General features: G+C 37.7%; 1 long non-coding RNA gene across 1 annotated transcript in view; it reads right to left on the bottom strand.

Moving 5' to 3' along the window:
• Positions 1–471: 471 nt before the first annotated feature.
• LOC140512931 (uncharacterized) overlaps positions 472–13,655 on the bottom strand; it is a 330,770-nt gene continuing 317,586 nt past the window's right edge. The window contains exons 4-6 of the long non-coding RNA XR_011969989.1: positions 6,853–7,096; positions 2,841–2,989; positions 472–563 (exon numbers count right to left, since the gene is read on the bottom strand). This is a non-coding gene — a long non-coding RNA (uncharacterized lncRNA). The remainder of the gene's footprint in view (positions 564–2,840; positions 2,990–6,852; positions 7,097–13,655) is intronic.

Below are 13,655 nucleotides of genomic sequence, written 5' to 3'. Positions count from 1 at the left end.
GAAAGTAATAGTAGTATCGTCCCCTTGTTCTCAGCTGAATCTTGGAGGAATGTGGAGGTAAGTGGCAGAGGTGGGGGAGGTGGGGAATGGCTAGAGGTAGAGACATGGCCAACCTTGTAGTGGGATGAATCAGGAGTTGGAAGAGGTATTGAAGAATGGAGAGGTGAGCAACAATCAGATTTGAATAGATCTTCCAAAGCAGGGTAGCATTGTGGATAGAGATAGAAACTTCTATTAGATCATGTCTAATCAGATGAAGTTCAGTGTGATGATGCATCTTTTTCCCCAGAAACAACTGTAATATAAAGATAAAAATATTCCACTGAAACCACTTAATGAAGATTGATGGAATGCCCATCAATTGCGGAACAGATGAATAAGTTGTGGTATATGATTGTAATGGAATTCTATTTTTCCATAAGAAATGATGAGAAGGCAAACTTTAGAAAAACCTGAAAAGACTTACATGAACTGATGCTGGGTGAAGTGAGCAGAACCAGGAGCACACTATATGGTAACAGGAACACTGTGTGCTGGCAAATCTTGATAGACTAAACTCCTCTCTGCAAAGTAAGGATGGGACACATGATGGAAAATGCTTTCCCCATCTAGAAAAAGGACTGTGAAGTTTAAATGCAGATTGAAGCATACTATTTGCTTTCTTTTTTTGTTGTTATTTGTTTTTTCTCATGGTTTCTCCCATTGGTTCTAATTCTTCTTTACATTACCAATGTGAAAATATGTTTAATATGAATGTATATGTAGAACTTATATCATATTACATGCTGTCTTGGGGGAGGAGAAGGAGAGAGAGAGAGAATTTAGAATTCAAATCTTATGGAAGTGAATTTTGAAAACTAAAAATAAAGAAATAAATTTTAAAAAAATTTAAAATTTTAAAAATATGAAAAGTAGGGTTAAAATCCAATCATCTTATTTTGAATAATGACAAAGCCTACACTTGGCTCTGAGATGTCAGCCCTCCTGGCTTGAACATCTCTGTTTCATGGCAAATAGAAAACAAAACCAAATCCATGAAAGATTATTATTAGTAAACTATTTTTCATTCAGTCTTTCTGCCTTTGAAAAACAGAACTACTGGATAAAGCTTGGATTAGCATCAGGTGAGAGAATGACATATTATTAAATAAGGGAGCCCCTTCTTTCTTAGTTTTTTAAAGGACCATTCATTCAGAAAATGTAGCTGCCATGTAAAAGATTAGTGCAAGTTCCTCAAAAGTATCAATACACTGCAAAGACCAAGTTAAAATGGAATGAAGTGGATAATATTGGCAGCTAGGATATTCTTCCACTGGTTTCCCAGAAGATTGACTATAGTGTGTTGGAAACATTGAACTATTTTTGGTCAGAAGCTATTTTCAGCTCTTTGTTATTCATCACGTAACTATTTGGTGGGCTTTCAGGAATAGGCATTAAAATTCCAGGGTCAGTTTTATAGAGTCAACTCCAACTATACACACATACACACACACACACGCACACACACATGCACGTGCATGCGCACACACCCTACAAATGGTGTGTATGTTCAACTAGTTGATTGCTAAAGCTATTGATACACACACATGTGTGTATATATCTATATGTGTATATATTACACACACATACGCACACACACACACATATATACATGCAGCCATATTGTAGGATGGAAATCTAAAGCTGGCAATCAACTAGTTCAACCCACTTATTTTTTAGATGGTGAAGTTGAGTCCCTCGTAGATGTAGCCTGCCTAAGATCATACAGCAAATCTGGGATAAGATCCATATTTACATACACACACACATACACACACACACGCACAATCTATTTTTCTTTCATATCTCCTGATGCATCTACTCTCATAATTATTTTTCACTTTTACATTACAAAGCACTGTCATGCATATCATCTCCCTTGTTTTGATGAATCAAAAAGCATTTAAGTGCTAATATGCCAGGTACTTTGTTAAGTGCTGAGTATACAGATCACAGATATAAGCAGGCAAGAGAGTTTCATCCCTCAAGCAGTTTCGATTATAATAGAAGAAAGTGAGACATATGGAGTGGTAATTAGAGAGGAAAGTATTGAGATTAAGCCAAACAAGGTGAATGTTCACCAATCTGAGCCAAGGTTTAATCTGAGCCCAAAGTCTAATTGAAGGAGAAAGATGGAAAGTAGGAAGCAGGACATGGAAACAACTTGAAAGTATCATAGTGGGCCTGAGATCTTTACAATGACTCTGTAAATTTTAGTCAGGCCATGAAAGCCAGTTGCTTCTCACAAACACCATGTTCATTTCCACCCTGACAACTTTGTTCCCTCTGCCTAGACTCTCCCAGTACCAATCCAACCTATCCTTAAGGAATCTAACCAGATCCCCTCTTCTATAGCAACTGTCCAGATACAGTAGGCTTCAATGATGTCCTTTTCTTTTGAATTCCTGTAGCATGTATACCTATATAGTATATATCATATAACGTAACTCTTTCCTCTGTTTTGAATTTTTTCCATTTGACCTACATGAGTCTTGTCTTCTCAGACTGTAAAACTCCTTAAGGGAAAGGTTTATGATATGTATTTCTTCTGTCTCCCTGTGGCACTCAGCATGAGGATAGAGAACATAATGGGAATTTCAATTCAACCCAACATGCATTTATTAGCATCACAGGGACAGCTAGTTTGGTTCAGTGGGTGGAACACTGGGCCTAGAGTCAGGAAGACCTGAATTCAAATGTGACCTTAGATACTTACTAACTGTGCAATCCTGGGCAAGTCACTTAATCACTGTTTGCCTCAGTTTCCTCATCTGTAAAAAAAGGATAATAATAGTACCTACCTCACAGGGTTGTTGTGATAATCTGGAGCCACCAAGAACAAGTTTATTCTTTCTTTCTTTCAGCTGTCTGAAGACACTCGTCATGCACGTCTCTCTCCTCCAAAGGGTCTCTTCTTCAGGCTAAGCACTCACAGATTCTTTCAGTATTTCTGAAATGATATGGCTTCATATCGCTTCACCATCTTCATTACCCTCTTCTGGATATGTTTCAGCTTGCCCTAGTGCCTGGACTATCCATTAAATAGTAGATTGTATTTGAGTCATGGTGGGACTTAAAACATCAGGGCAAACAGTAACAGGCATGAGTCTCAGTAATACCAAATATTCTGCCATGCTATTGAAATAAACAATAAAAAGTCAGCATCTGGAAAAAAAGACTTTTTCACATGAGGAAGGGTAAAATCCTTTTTGGTTTTTTTGTTTGTTTGTTTGGGGTGGAGGGGTGGGGTACCCCACACATAAATTTACCAATTTAATTTTCCTTTCCAGTAAATCCCTAGTTGCAACAAACTCTCTGCTGATGAATGACACAACAGTCTCAGCTATACATACATGCATAAAAGCACACATATAGATACCCTCACCCCCAACACACACACACACACACACACACACACACACACACACACACACACACAGAGTAGCTATCTCTGCACCACCACCATGGACTTTACAGGCATCCCATAGACTCATGTCTCTGACTGATATGAATTGCAGTGATCTCGCAAACAAAGAACACACTGTTGATTTTGTTAATAGCACAGAATGCTGGGGAGATTGACTGGGGGAAGCACAGAAGCATTAGTAGGTAGGATACAACTTTTTAAAATAGGATTGTAAATATGAAAATGGTCAGGCTGGTGAAGAATCCTCGCTTGACAATGCGCACTTCATGGCAGTGTATGGTTTCTGTCCCATAGGTAATATGGTAGGATTTAGAATTGAAAGGATCCTAGAGGTCTTGTAGTCCAACTACCTCATTTTGCAAATGAGGCAATTATGGTACCAAGTAGTTAAATGAGTTGCTTAAGTTAATGGAAGAAGTAAGAGAGGAAAGATTTGAACCCAGGTTCTCTTCCTGCACCACACTATCTCTGAAAGTGAACTCTGAAAGATCATAAAAGCCTCCAAAGACTCCTCTTCTCTTGTTCTTCAGCCAGTATGGCTTCCAGACTGACCTCATTTTCCCAGGATTATACTTCAGCAATTAACATTGAAACAAATGGCTCATCTGTGCATTGACCTTAATCAATCAGCAACCATTTGCTGAGTACCTATGTTATGTTCACTCAGCCCTACCAGGATCATATGAAACTATAAACCAGATGAGACTATAAAACAGAGGCCTCTGATCTCTAAAATTGCATAGCAGAGATGGAGAAATTATTCCAGCACATAAGAAAGAATCACAGACCCTGGAATATAAAATAATTAAGTGTGGTCCAGACTGTAAAGGCCCAAAGAGGTCAAAAAAATTGAGTCAAAAAAGGCTTCACAGAGGAAGTGGGATTTCCTGAGACCTTAAAAGATGGAGAGGATTTATTATCCTCACTGAGGAATGATTTCCTGCTTTATAGTTTTCATCCTTTATAGGTATTCTCTGAACCTAATACACAATAGCCATTTAATAAATATTAGCCCCTAATAAGTATATAATAAATATGAGTACCTAATGGATACGTAATAACTACTGGCATCTAGGAGGCACTTAATCAATTCTTGTTCATTGATTTACTGTCAAGTTCCCTAAGCTAAACTCAATACTCTAAGGGAGGATAAACACCTAACCACAGAAATAAAAAATAATAGAAAGGAGATAATTTTTAAAAATGGATCCATGCCTTTGCCTGAATGATGCCATTGTGAGCACTGAGCTGGCAAGATGTCTTAGTTATTTAAACTCATTTCCAATTGAGTCCAATGTCATGGTGAACAGGTGATCAGGACAGGTGACTAAATGCTGGTCATGTCAGGAGGCTCTGACAGTGTAAGGTTAGACTAGTTCTGTGTAACAGAAAGAGCGTTGATGAGGGAATCCAAAGGTCTGCCTTCTAGTCTCAGCTCTGTCATTTATTTGCTGTGTTACTTTGGGCAAATCATTTAGCTTCCTATGCTATTTTTTCCTAGCCTATAAAATGAGAATAGTAATCTCTACCCACACTCTCTCAAAAGGATGCTGTCAGAAAGAAATAAAATAATGCACACAAAAGCCTTTTGCAAAGAACTATATATTTATTGTTGTTGCTCAGCCGTGTCCAACTCTTCATGACCCCATTTGGGGTTTTCTTGGCAAAGATACTAGAGTGGTTTGCCATTTCCTTCTCCAGCTCATTTTTACCAATGAAGGACTGAGGCAAGCAGGGTTAGGTGACTTGCCCAGGATCACATAGCTAGGAAGAGTCTGAACCAAATATCATCTCAGGAAGACTTTGGGACTGGCACACTATCCGTTGTGTCACATAAGGAATCATTACTGTCATTAAGAGAGAAATTCCTTCTTCCCCACAAGAAAAGCAAACTGAGTTTCTTTCAAGAGAAATGGGAGGAAAGGGGAATGAGGAAGATGGAAAAGGAGGAATAAAGGGGAGGAAGGAGAGGGAAGGCTAAACTTAGAATATGAAAGACCTGAACTCAGATCCTGCCAGAAATTTATAAGCTATGGATGACTCTCGGTAAGAAATTTACCTTGCTCACAGCTTTAGCTTCTTCAGCTGTAAAACGTAGGTAATAATAGGATCTTTCTCATAGGGTTGTTGTGAGGAGCTCTGATGAGATCAAATATAGGCACTGTGCAAAACCTTAAAGGGCTATTTGAATGCTAGCTGCCATGCTTATTAATATTCAGCAACAGCAGCCATGTCTCCTTTTCACAATATCCATTTTAATCCAATTGGCCTACTCACTGCACACCATGAGTGACATTCCCTACATCCTTTTAAGGTATACCTAGTCCATGAGTCTAGAATACCTTCCATCTTTTCCTCTGCCTTATAGAATACCTGTCAGCCTTCCCAGGATGGCTCAAGCGTTCCTCCCCACTATGACATCATTCCTGATCCCCCTCCTCAGCTAACAGTGCTCTCTCTCTCCTGAAATTATTCTATTTTATTCTGAATATAGCTGGTATTTCCTCATGAACCCGCTATATTCCCAAGTAGAAGGCAATTCTCTTTAGGGCAAGAACTGTTTCACTCTTGGTATTGTATGCCCAGTGTTTTGAAAGTATTTTATTTAAGGGGGAAGAGGGTACTCTAGAGATATCTACTATTATTGTGGAGGACTTCTAGGTCAGACCCTCTCTACTAATGCAGGTCAGGAACTCACTACTTTAGAGAGATTTGTGGGAATTAAGAGATTAAGTGCAATTTGCTCATTGTTGTACAATTAGTGTATATCAGAGGCAGGCCTGGAACTCAGATCTTCTAGGTACCATAACTGACCCTCTCTTCACCATGCCAGGCTATCTTTCATGTCTGGTACCTAGTAGGCATTCAACACAAGTTTACTGAATTGAGTTATACTGAAAGAACACCATTCTTTCTTTCCCCCCTCCACCCCTAACTTCTAGTCTATCTTTAGTCCAACTGGTGACCACAATATATTGTGGGAGAAAATGAAGTGATTAAAAAAATCCACACTGATGGGTCCATCCTACATTATCATGTAGTCTCTCTATTTCCTTTCCAATGCATTTGTTTTATTGCCTGGAAATGTGCAATTAGAGGGACCTTATTGTTTTCCTCAATTTCAGTCCATGTTTTTGAAGGCTGGCTGTTGATAACCCAAGCAGGTCTATTATTCCAAAGAAAATTAAATTGATATATTCCTCCCATCTCACAATCACACCTGTCATAAATTCTAAGCAGCAAATAGAAATTCAGTCATTATCCAAAAGAGGTGCTTTATTGTAGGCACTCTCTTATTTTTTGAGAGCACATAAAAATGAAGAGAATGTGGATCTGAAATAGCATATATATGGCAACAAATACAGTGGGTATTGATTATCTGTTACCTCCAGATATTGTACAATATGTCGACGTGTCAATTTATCCTTTTCTCTGAGACCACTTATCGATGCAAGGATTGAAAAAGGAAGTCAAAAGCATCTGGATTACTTAAAATATTTCTCCTCCTCTGGCCAAGCAGCATTCATTTTTCAGATCAATGTGTCAGGAGTGGAGAATGGTGTCATCGATCTGCAACAAATATTTGTATGGCCTTCAGTTGCTGAAATGTCTGCCCAAGCTGTGTATCACCTGGATGGAAGAAAAATGAAGAGCAAATAAATCAGGTTGGTGATAACATGTCTATTGAAAAGGTTTATGTTCACCAAATGAAAAGGGCCACCAGGGAATCAGCAGGGTAAGCAGGGAATTCCAAGTCAAGGGAAACAACAATGATAGTTGCACAGACTCCTGCATAAGAACTCTTCAGTCAGGTCTCAACCCACCATCCTCTCACCTTTCTTTCAAAAATGAACTTAGATGATACATAGACACTTGGGAGAGAGGCGGATGCTTGTAGCTAAATGTGGGACATTTGTTGTTTTTGTTCTAGGTCTTTTGTTCTGGAAGAGGACCAAATGATATCACAAGAGTAATGTCTTGACACCTTGTGAAGTGAGGCAGAGCTGTGGAAAATTATCACCTCCCTCTCCTTCAGTGTCATCAAAGTCCTAAATTCCTACCAAAATTATTTTTAAAATGTGTATTTATTGAATGTCTCCCATGTGTCCAGATCTATGCTAGGGACTAAAGTCAGTCAGTCAAGGAACATTTATTAAGTACCCACTATGTATCAAACACTGAAAGATCAAAGACAATTCTTGTTCTCAAGGAGCTCACGGTCTAATAGGGAGACAACATGCAAACAACTCTGTACAAACAAGTTATTTATGGGATAAATTGGAAATAATAAATTGGAAGTCACTAGAATTAAGAGGGGTCTAGAAATATTTCCTGTAGTATGTGAGATGTTAGCTGGGACTCTGAGGAAGTTGGGAGGCAGGTGAGGAAAGAGAACTTTCCAGGTATGTCTGACAGTCAGTGAAAATGTCTAGACTTGGGGGATGGAATGTCTTCCTCATGAAACAACACCAGTGTCACAGGATCAAAGAGCATGTGGGGTGGTGGGAGAAGAGGTATAAGATTAATGGAAAGAGGCCACAGGTAATAAAGGGTTTTGAACACCAAACAGAAGGTTGTATACCTCAAACTTGAGGCAATATGGAGCCCCTGGAACTTGTTGAGTAGGTTAATGTTACAGTTAGATCTTCATTTTAAGAAAATGACTTTAGGAAGATTGAACAACCATTTGGAGATTTCCAACAAGCAGTTAGAGATATGAAAATGAAGGTCAAAGGAGAAGTTAGGGCTGGGTACATAGACTTGAGATTCCTCAACAAAGAGAGACTTTGTCTTCTTTTATTTTAGGTCCCAATCCATAATTTGATCAGAGATGAGCAAGACACCTATGTTTGAATCTTAGAGAGTAACCTGGACGACTGAGAGGTTAAGTGACTTGCCCAGAATCATACTGCCAGTGTGTATTCAGGATTTGAATTCAGTTCCTTCTGACTCCAAAGTCAAGTCTCTATCTTGCCTACAATCTTTTATGCTCAAGCTCAATGTATATGATTTTCTTCCCCCAAGCATCTCCACTTTCCATTCCCTCTCTTGACTTCCCAGCTCAGTCATAATCTATTATTTCACCGCATTATGCTTTTTTTCAACGCTTCATGGTTGATAAATGTCACAATCCAGTGACTTATAATTCTGTCGAGAGTTGTGGGGACATCAGTGTGAAGGATGGCAAGAGGGCAGCTGGGGGTCTTGAGCTACTTGTTGGGAACTTGCCAGTTTGGGACACACGCTTCTGACTGACATTACAGGATTTGCTCTCTGCTCTCCAACTCAGGAGGCAAGCAGTGGGTGTGAGTTCTTGGTCTTCAATAATTCACCAAGCATATGGCAAAGCTTTTAGTCATTTCTCAAGAGTCCATTTGCCAAATGTATTAGCTGCCTCATCTAAAAATGGAAACAAAACTAATACTTGCTAGAACTGATGTGATTTGGCTCTATTAGGATTGACTCAGGAGGACTTCTTGGAAGAGGGAATGTTTCATATCAGCCTTTAAATTCTGCGTAGACTCCTTTGAAAAAATTACAGGGAATATGGTATTGTAAATGTGAGAAAGGTTTGAAGATTTGTGTAAATGCCATATTATTGTACCCATTTACTTTATGAAGATGTTGGAGGGATAGAAGGGAACAGAATTTAGTAACAAGGAATAAGAATAATATAGCTTGGAATTCATTCAATTCAATTAAACAAGATTTCAAGCTTACGATGTACAAGGAACTATTGCAAGGGATGTTTATAGTAACTCAAAGATAAATAAAACACAATATCCACCCTCATAGGCATCTAGGCTGCACAATTGATAAGGTGCTAGCCCTGGAGACAGAAAGATATGGATTCAAATCTGGCGTCAGACATTTACTAGCTATGGGATCCTGGACAAGTCACTTAATCCTGTTTGTTCATATGCAAAATCAGTTGGAGAAGGAAATAGAAAACCACTCCAGTGTCTCTCCCAAGAAAACCCCAAATGGGGTCACAATCAGACACAACTGCTAATAATCAATTGTAATTAATTGAGAACTAATAAATTGTATATTTTTGCAATCCTTGTTGCTGAAAATATTTCTAAAATTTATGTCTGATGTCTCCTCATTTCTCTGCAGAAGTGTGGGACCATGAGTCTAGAGCACTATATATAACATCAGACTTTTCCAATATCTTGGTTAGTTGCACTGAACTTTTATTTTTTGTTTTCTTTATTCTTTATTATAAGAGACAGTTCTCTAAGAAGTAGGAGTTGGAGGAGAGAAATATAGAGGGAATGGAAATTATATGGAACAAAAGGCATCAATATTTTTAAATATATTCTGAAACTGTTATAGCTTAGTGGATAGAGAGCTATTCTCTGAGACAAGAAGACCCAGATACAAATCTTACCTGACACATACCGAAAGTCACTTAACCTTTTAGTGTTAGAGACAACTCTAAGCTTATTGGTGCAAAGAAGGTGCTGGCCAGCACCAGCAAAGGATATGTCTCCTCATCCTAGAGCTCCCTGTATCAGTGAATCACAGGTCTAGTCTCTATCTCTATTATCATCAACACTTAAGGGATAAATGCTGTTCAAAAAATTTGTTCTTGGTACTGGACCAATATTTAAAAAATAAAATAAACGTCTTGTTTCCTATCTTGGTGGAGTATGTCAAAAATGATTTTCTGTGTCTTTTATGATTAAGGTTCATGCAATGCCTTAGTACCCTCATGTACATCATATGAAGATCAGTACAAGAGTAGATTTTCCTAGGAGTTTTGTCAAGACTCACAGGTTTGAAGAATGAGGCCTTTGTTGAAGAGGCCTCTGTATGTAGAGAATATGGCTCCTTGATGAGATAGAAATCAGTATTCAAAGTTCTGAACGACTGATTGCATCATGGGATTTGGAAGATGACCATTTTTTGCATCATGACTGGTGTCTGTCTCAGCCACAGCCCCAAGTATGGGTTTTAAAGGGAAGCAGAGAGAGCCAGAGTTGAGGCAAAGAAAATCCAGTCCAAAGATCCATCTTCCTAGATGGAAGGTGAGATTCCAAAGCAACACAAGTATATTTAAAGATCAAGGTAGGCCCAGGAGGAACTGCATGGCATGAGATAGGCCAGAGACCTGCCTATCTATCTATCCATCTATCTATCTATCCATCTATCTATCTGTCTGTCTATCTATCTATCTATCTATCTATCTATCTATCTATCTATCTATCTATCTATCTGCCTGTCTATCTGTCATCTATATCTATTTATATAGATCTATATCTGTATTCATATCTATCTATAATAATCATCTCCCTCCTCATCTCTAGGATTGTTTTCACAATTGCCTGATAGATGTAACCAACAGAATTCCCAAAGGTTTATCAAAACTAATATGTTAAAATGGAAAGATCTTATTTCTCCCAAAAGCTATCCTTCCTCTAATCATCCCTGTTTCTGGCAAGAGTACTCCCATCCTACCAGATTTAAAACCTCAGAGTCATGTTTCACTCTCCCTTCACCCTCACTTTTAATAACCAATCAATACTTGTCTTCTCAATTCTAGTAAGATCTCTCATCAGTCTCCTCCTTTCTTTTTACAAACCTTCTGCACTACTCACATTATCCACACTTCTTTGGACACCCATCACCTCTTACCTGGACTACTGTAAGAGGCTTCTACTAGGTCTCCCTGTTCATTGTCTCTTCCCTTTTAAATTTATTCTCCACATAGCTCTCAAATTGATACTCCTAAAACACACATCTGACTAAGTCAATTCCCTACTCAAATATATTCTGTGGTTCCCTATTGCCTCTTGGACAAAATACAAATACTTAACCTGGCATTTAGAGCCTTCAATAATCATAATAGTAAGCAACTCAACTATTTTTTCTGTCTTATTTCATAACCATCTATGTCATTCCCAGCATTATAAACTTCAGTAGCTCCCTAGCTAGAATTAAATACAAACTGTTTGGCATGTAAAGTCCTTTACAAACTGACCCTAATATGCCTTTCCAGGTTTAAGATGCATTTAATGTCTTTCACACATTCTATGATCCAACCAAAATGGTCTTCCTCCAGAAAAAATAATGAAAATCTCTTGGGTAATGACACTATTTTCTATTTTTTTAAGCTAAGAGGAGACTTAGATTTGTGGATAGCATTAATCAAGATGATGTGGGTTCAAGTTTCACCTCTATATATACTAATAAATACTATATACTGACTTTATGACCGTAGGGAAGTCATGTAACCTCTCAGTGATCAAAGACTAAATTGCCTTGAAGGTACAGGTCTGCATTAATAGAAGGAATTTCCTCACCCTCTCTGTTTCATCATTATAATTCTCTAGCAATGAAATTACAGGTATACTGCCTATCTCCTGACCTCATTCCACAGTAATCCTCATCACAGTGCTGCGCACATAGTAGTCATTCTGTAAATGTTTATTAAGCATCATTTTAAGAATTTCTTTTCCATTAAGGGAGCAGAATAAATTATTACCAAGAAGGCCAAGAGAGATAGGGTGATCTGACTTACTCAATAGTCTGATTAACTGAGAGCTGCCACAAATGCTATGCCACAGAGGATCCTAGTTTTCAAAGAATTCATAAACAAAATACATTTACCATTAAGACAATATTGAACATAAATACAAACCTTTTTTGATGATTCAGAAGTTCATCATGGTTTCTCAGAGCCTCAGAATAAAAGCAGTCATTGAATTGTTGATACATGGAAGGGCTGGCTAATAGAGATTTCAGGATCACAGAAGAATCAGCTTTTGCTATGGATTTTTTTTTATTATTGCTGTTATTTTTCCCCAACAATGTTTTTATGAACCAGCTGAGGAATTCTCCAATCCAAAAAAGCTTTAAAACACTACTGTGACCTAAATGGTCGATTCCATAAAAAAAAAAAAAAAACCCTCTATTCCCTGAAAGATCTCACTTTAAAGCATATATTTTCTTGTAGGAATGCATGGACACACACACACACACACACACACACCAGAATGATTGTGCTACCAAGCTGTTCAACCCTTAAAATCACACATGTGACCTGCTAACTTGTTCACATGCAAACCTTCCTAATGGACAGATGGGCACTCAATTAAATGCTGTAACCACACAACAGAGTCCAAAAGTAACATACACTAACCAGTTGTTTACATGGTTTCTCTCCTCCCATAAGTTCCTAAGGATGCCAATAAATAAAACTGTGAAACCAAGACAGTTCAGGACTGTCAAGAGCCTCCCTACTCAATATCTTATAAAGAATGTGTCCCAACTTTCCCTACAAAGGCAGTCCCAGTAGCCCTCAAGATCTCAGATTTTTGAAAATAGGGAATTTTAATAGATATCCACTCTTCCAATAAACTTTACACATTTAAAGTTATCGTTGAAATAGAGGAGCTAAATTGAAAAGCTTCTGCACACCAAATAATAATAACAATAACATGTCTTGGATAAGAAGGGCAGTGAGTTGGAAAAAAAATATTTGTAATAAGTATATCTCTGATTACAGTTTGATATCTAAGATATATGGACAACTGAAAAAATCTCTAAGAATAAAAGACATTTCCCAAAAAATAAATAATCAAAGGATACAAACTATTCTGAAAAGAATTGAAAATTTTTAACAACTATGTGAAATAATACTAAATAATAATACTAATAATACTAAATACTAATATTTTTCACTGTGAAAAACACTAAAATAATACAATAACTATAAAAAAATTGATATCAAAGCAACAGTTACACCCAGTAATTTGGCAAAGGTGACAAAAAATTGGAATAGCATTGGAGGAGTTGTGGAAAGACAGACATATTTAAGCATTATTGGTGAGCTGAGCATTTCTGCATCCATTCTATGAAGTGATGTGAAAATATTCCAATAAAATGATCAGCTGTCCATATCCTTTCACCTAGAGATGCCACTGCTAGGCATATGCTCAAGGAGTTCAATGGCCTAAAAGGAAGCCTCAGTATATGTCAGAATATTTAGAGTAGCATTTGTGTATGTGTGTGTGTGTGTGTATGTGTGTGTTGTAGCAAATAACTAGAACCAAAGTAGGTGTCCATTGACTAGAGAATGGTTCAATAAATTGCCTTCCTCAATACCTCCTAATTCTAGTACCTTCTCTCTCTCTTATTTCCTATTTATCCCCTAGATAGCTTTTGTACATTTTGATCGTTG

Source organism: Notamacropus eugenii, chromosome 1 (assembly GCF_028372415.1).
Source record: "Notamacropus eugenii isolate mMacEug1 chromosome 1, mMacEug1.pri_v2, whole genome shotgun sequence".
NCBI lineage: Eukaryota > Metazoa > Chordata > Mammalia > Diprotodontia > Macropodidae > Notamacropus > Notamacropus eugenii.
Note: the sequence above shows the minus strand (reverse complement) of the source record. Positions and strands in the feature narration are given on the sequence as shown.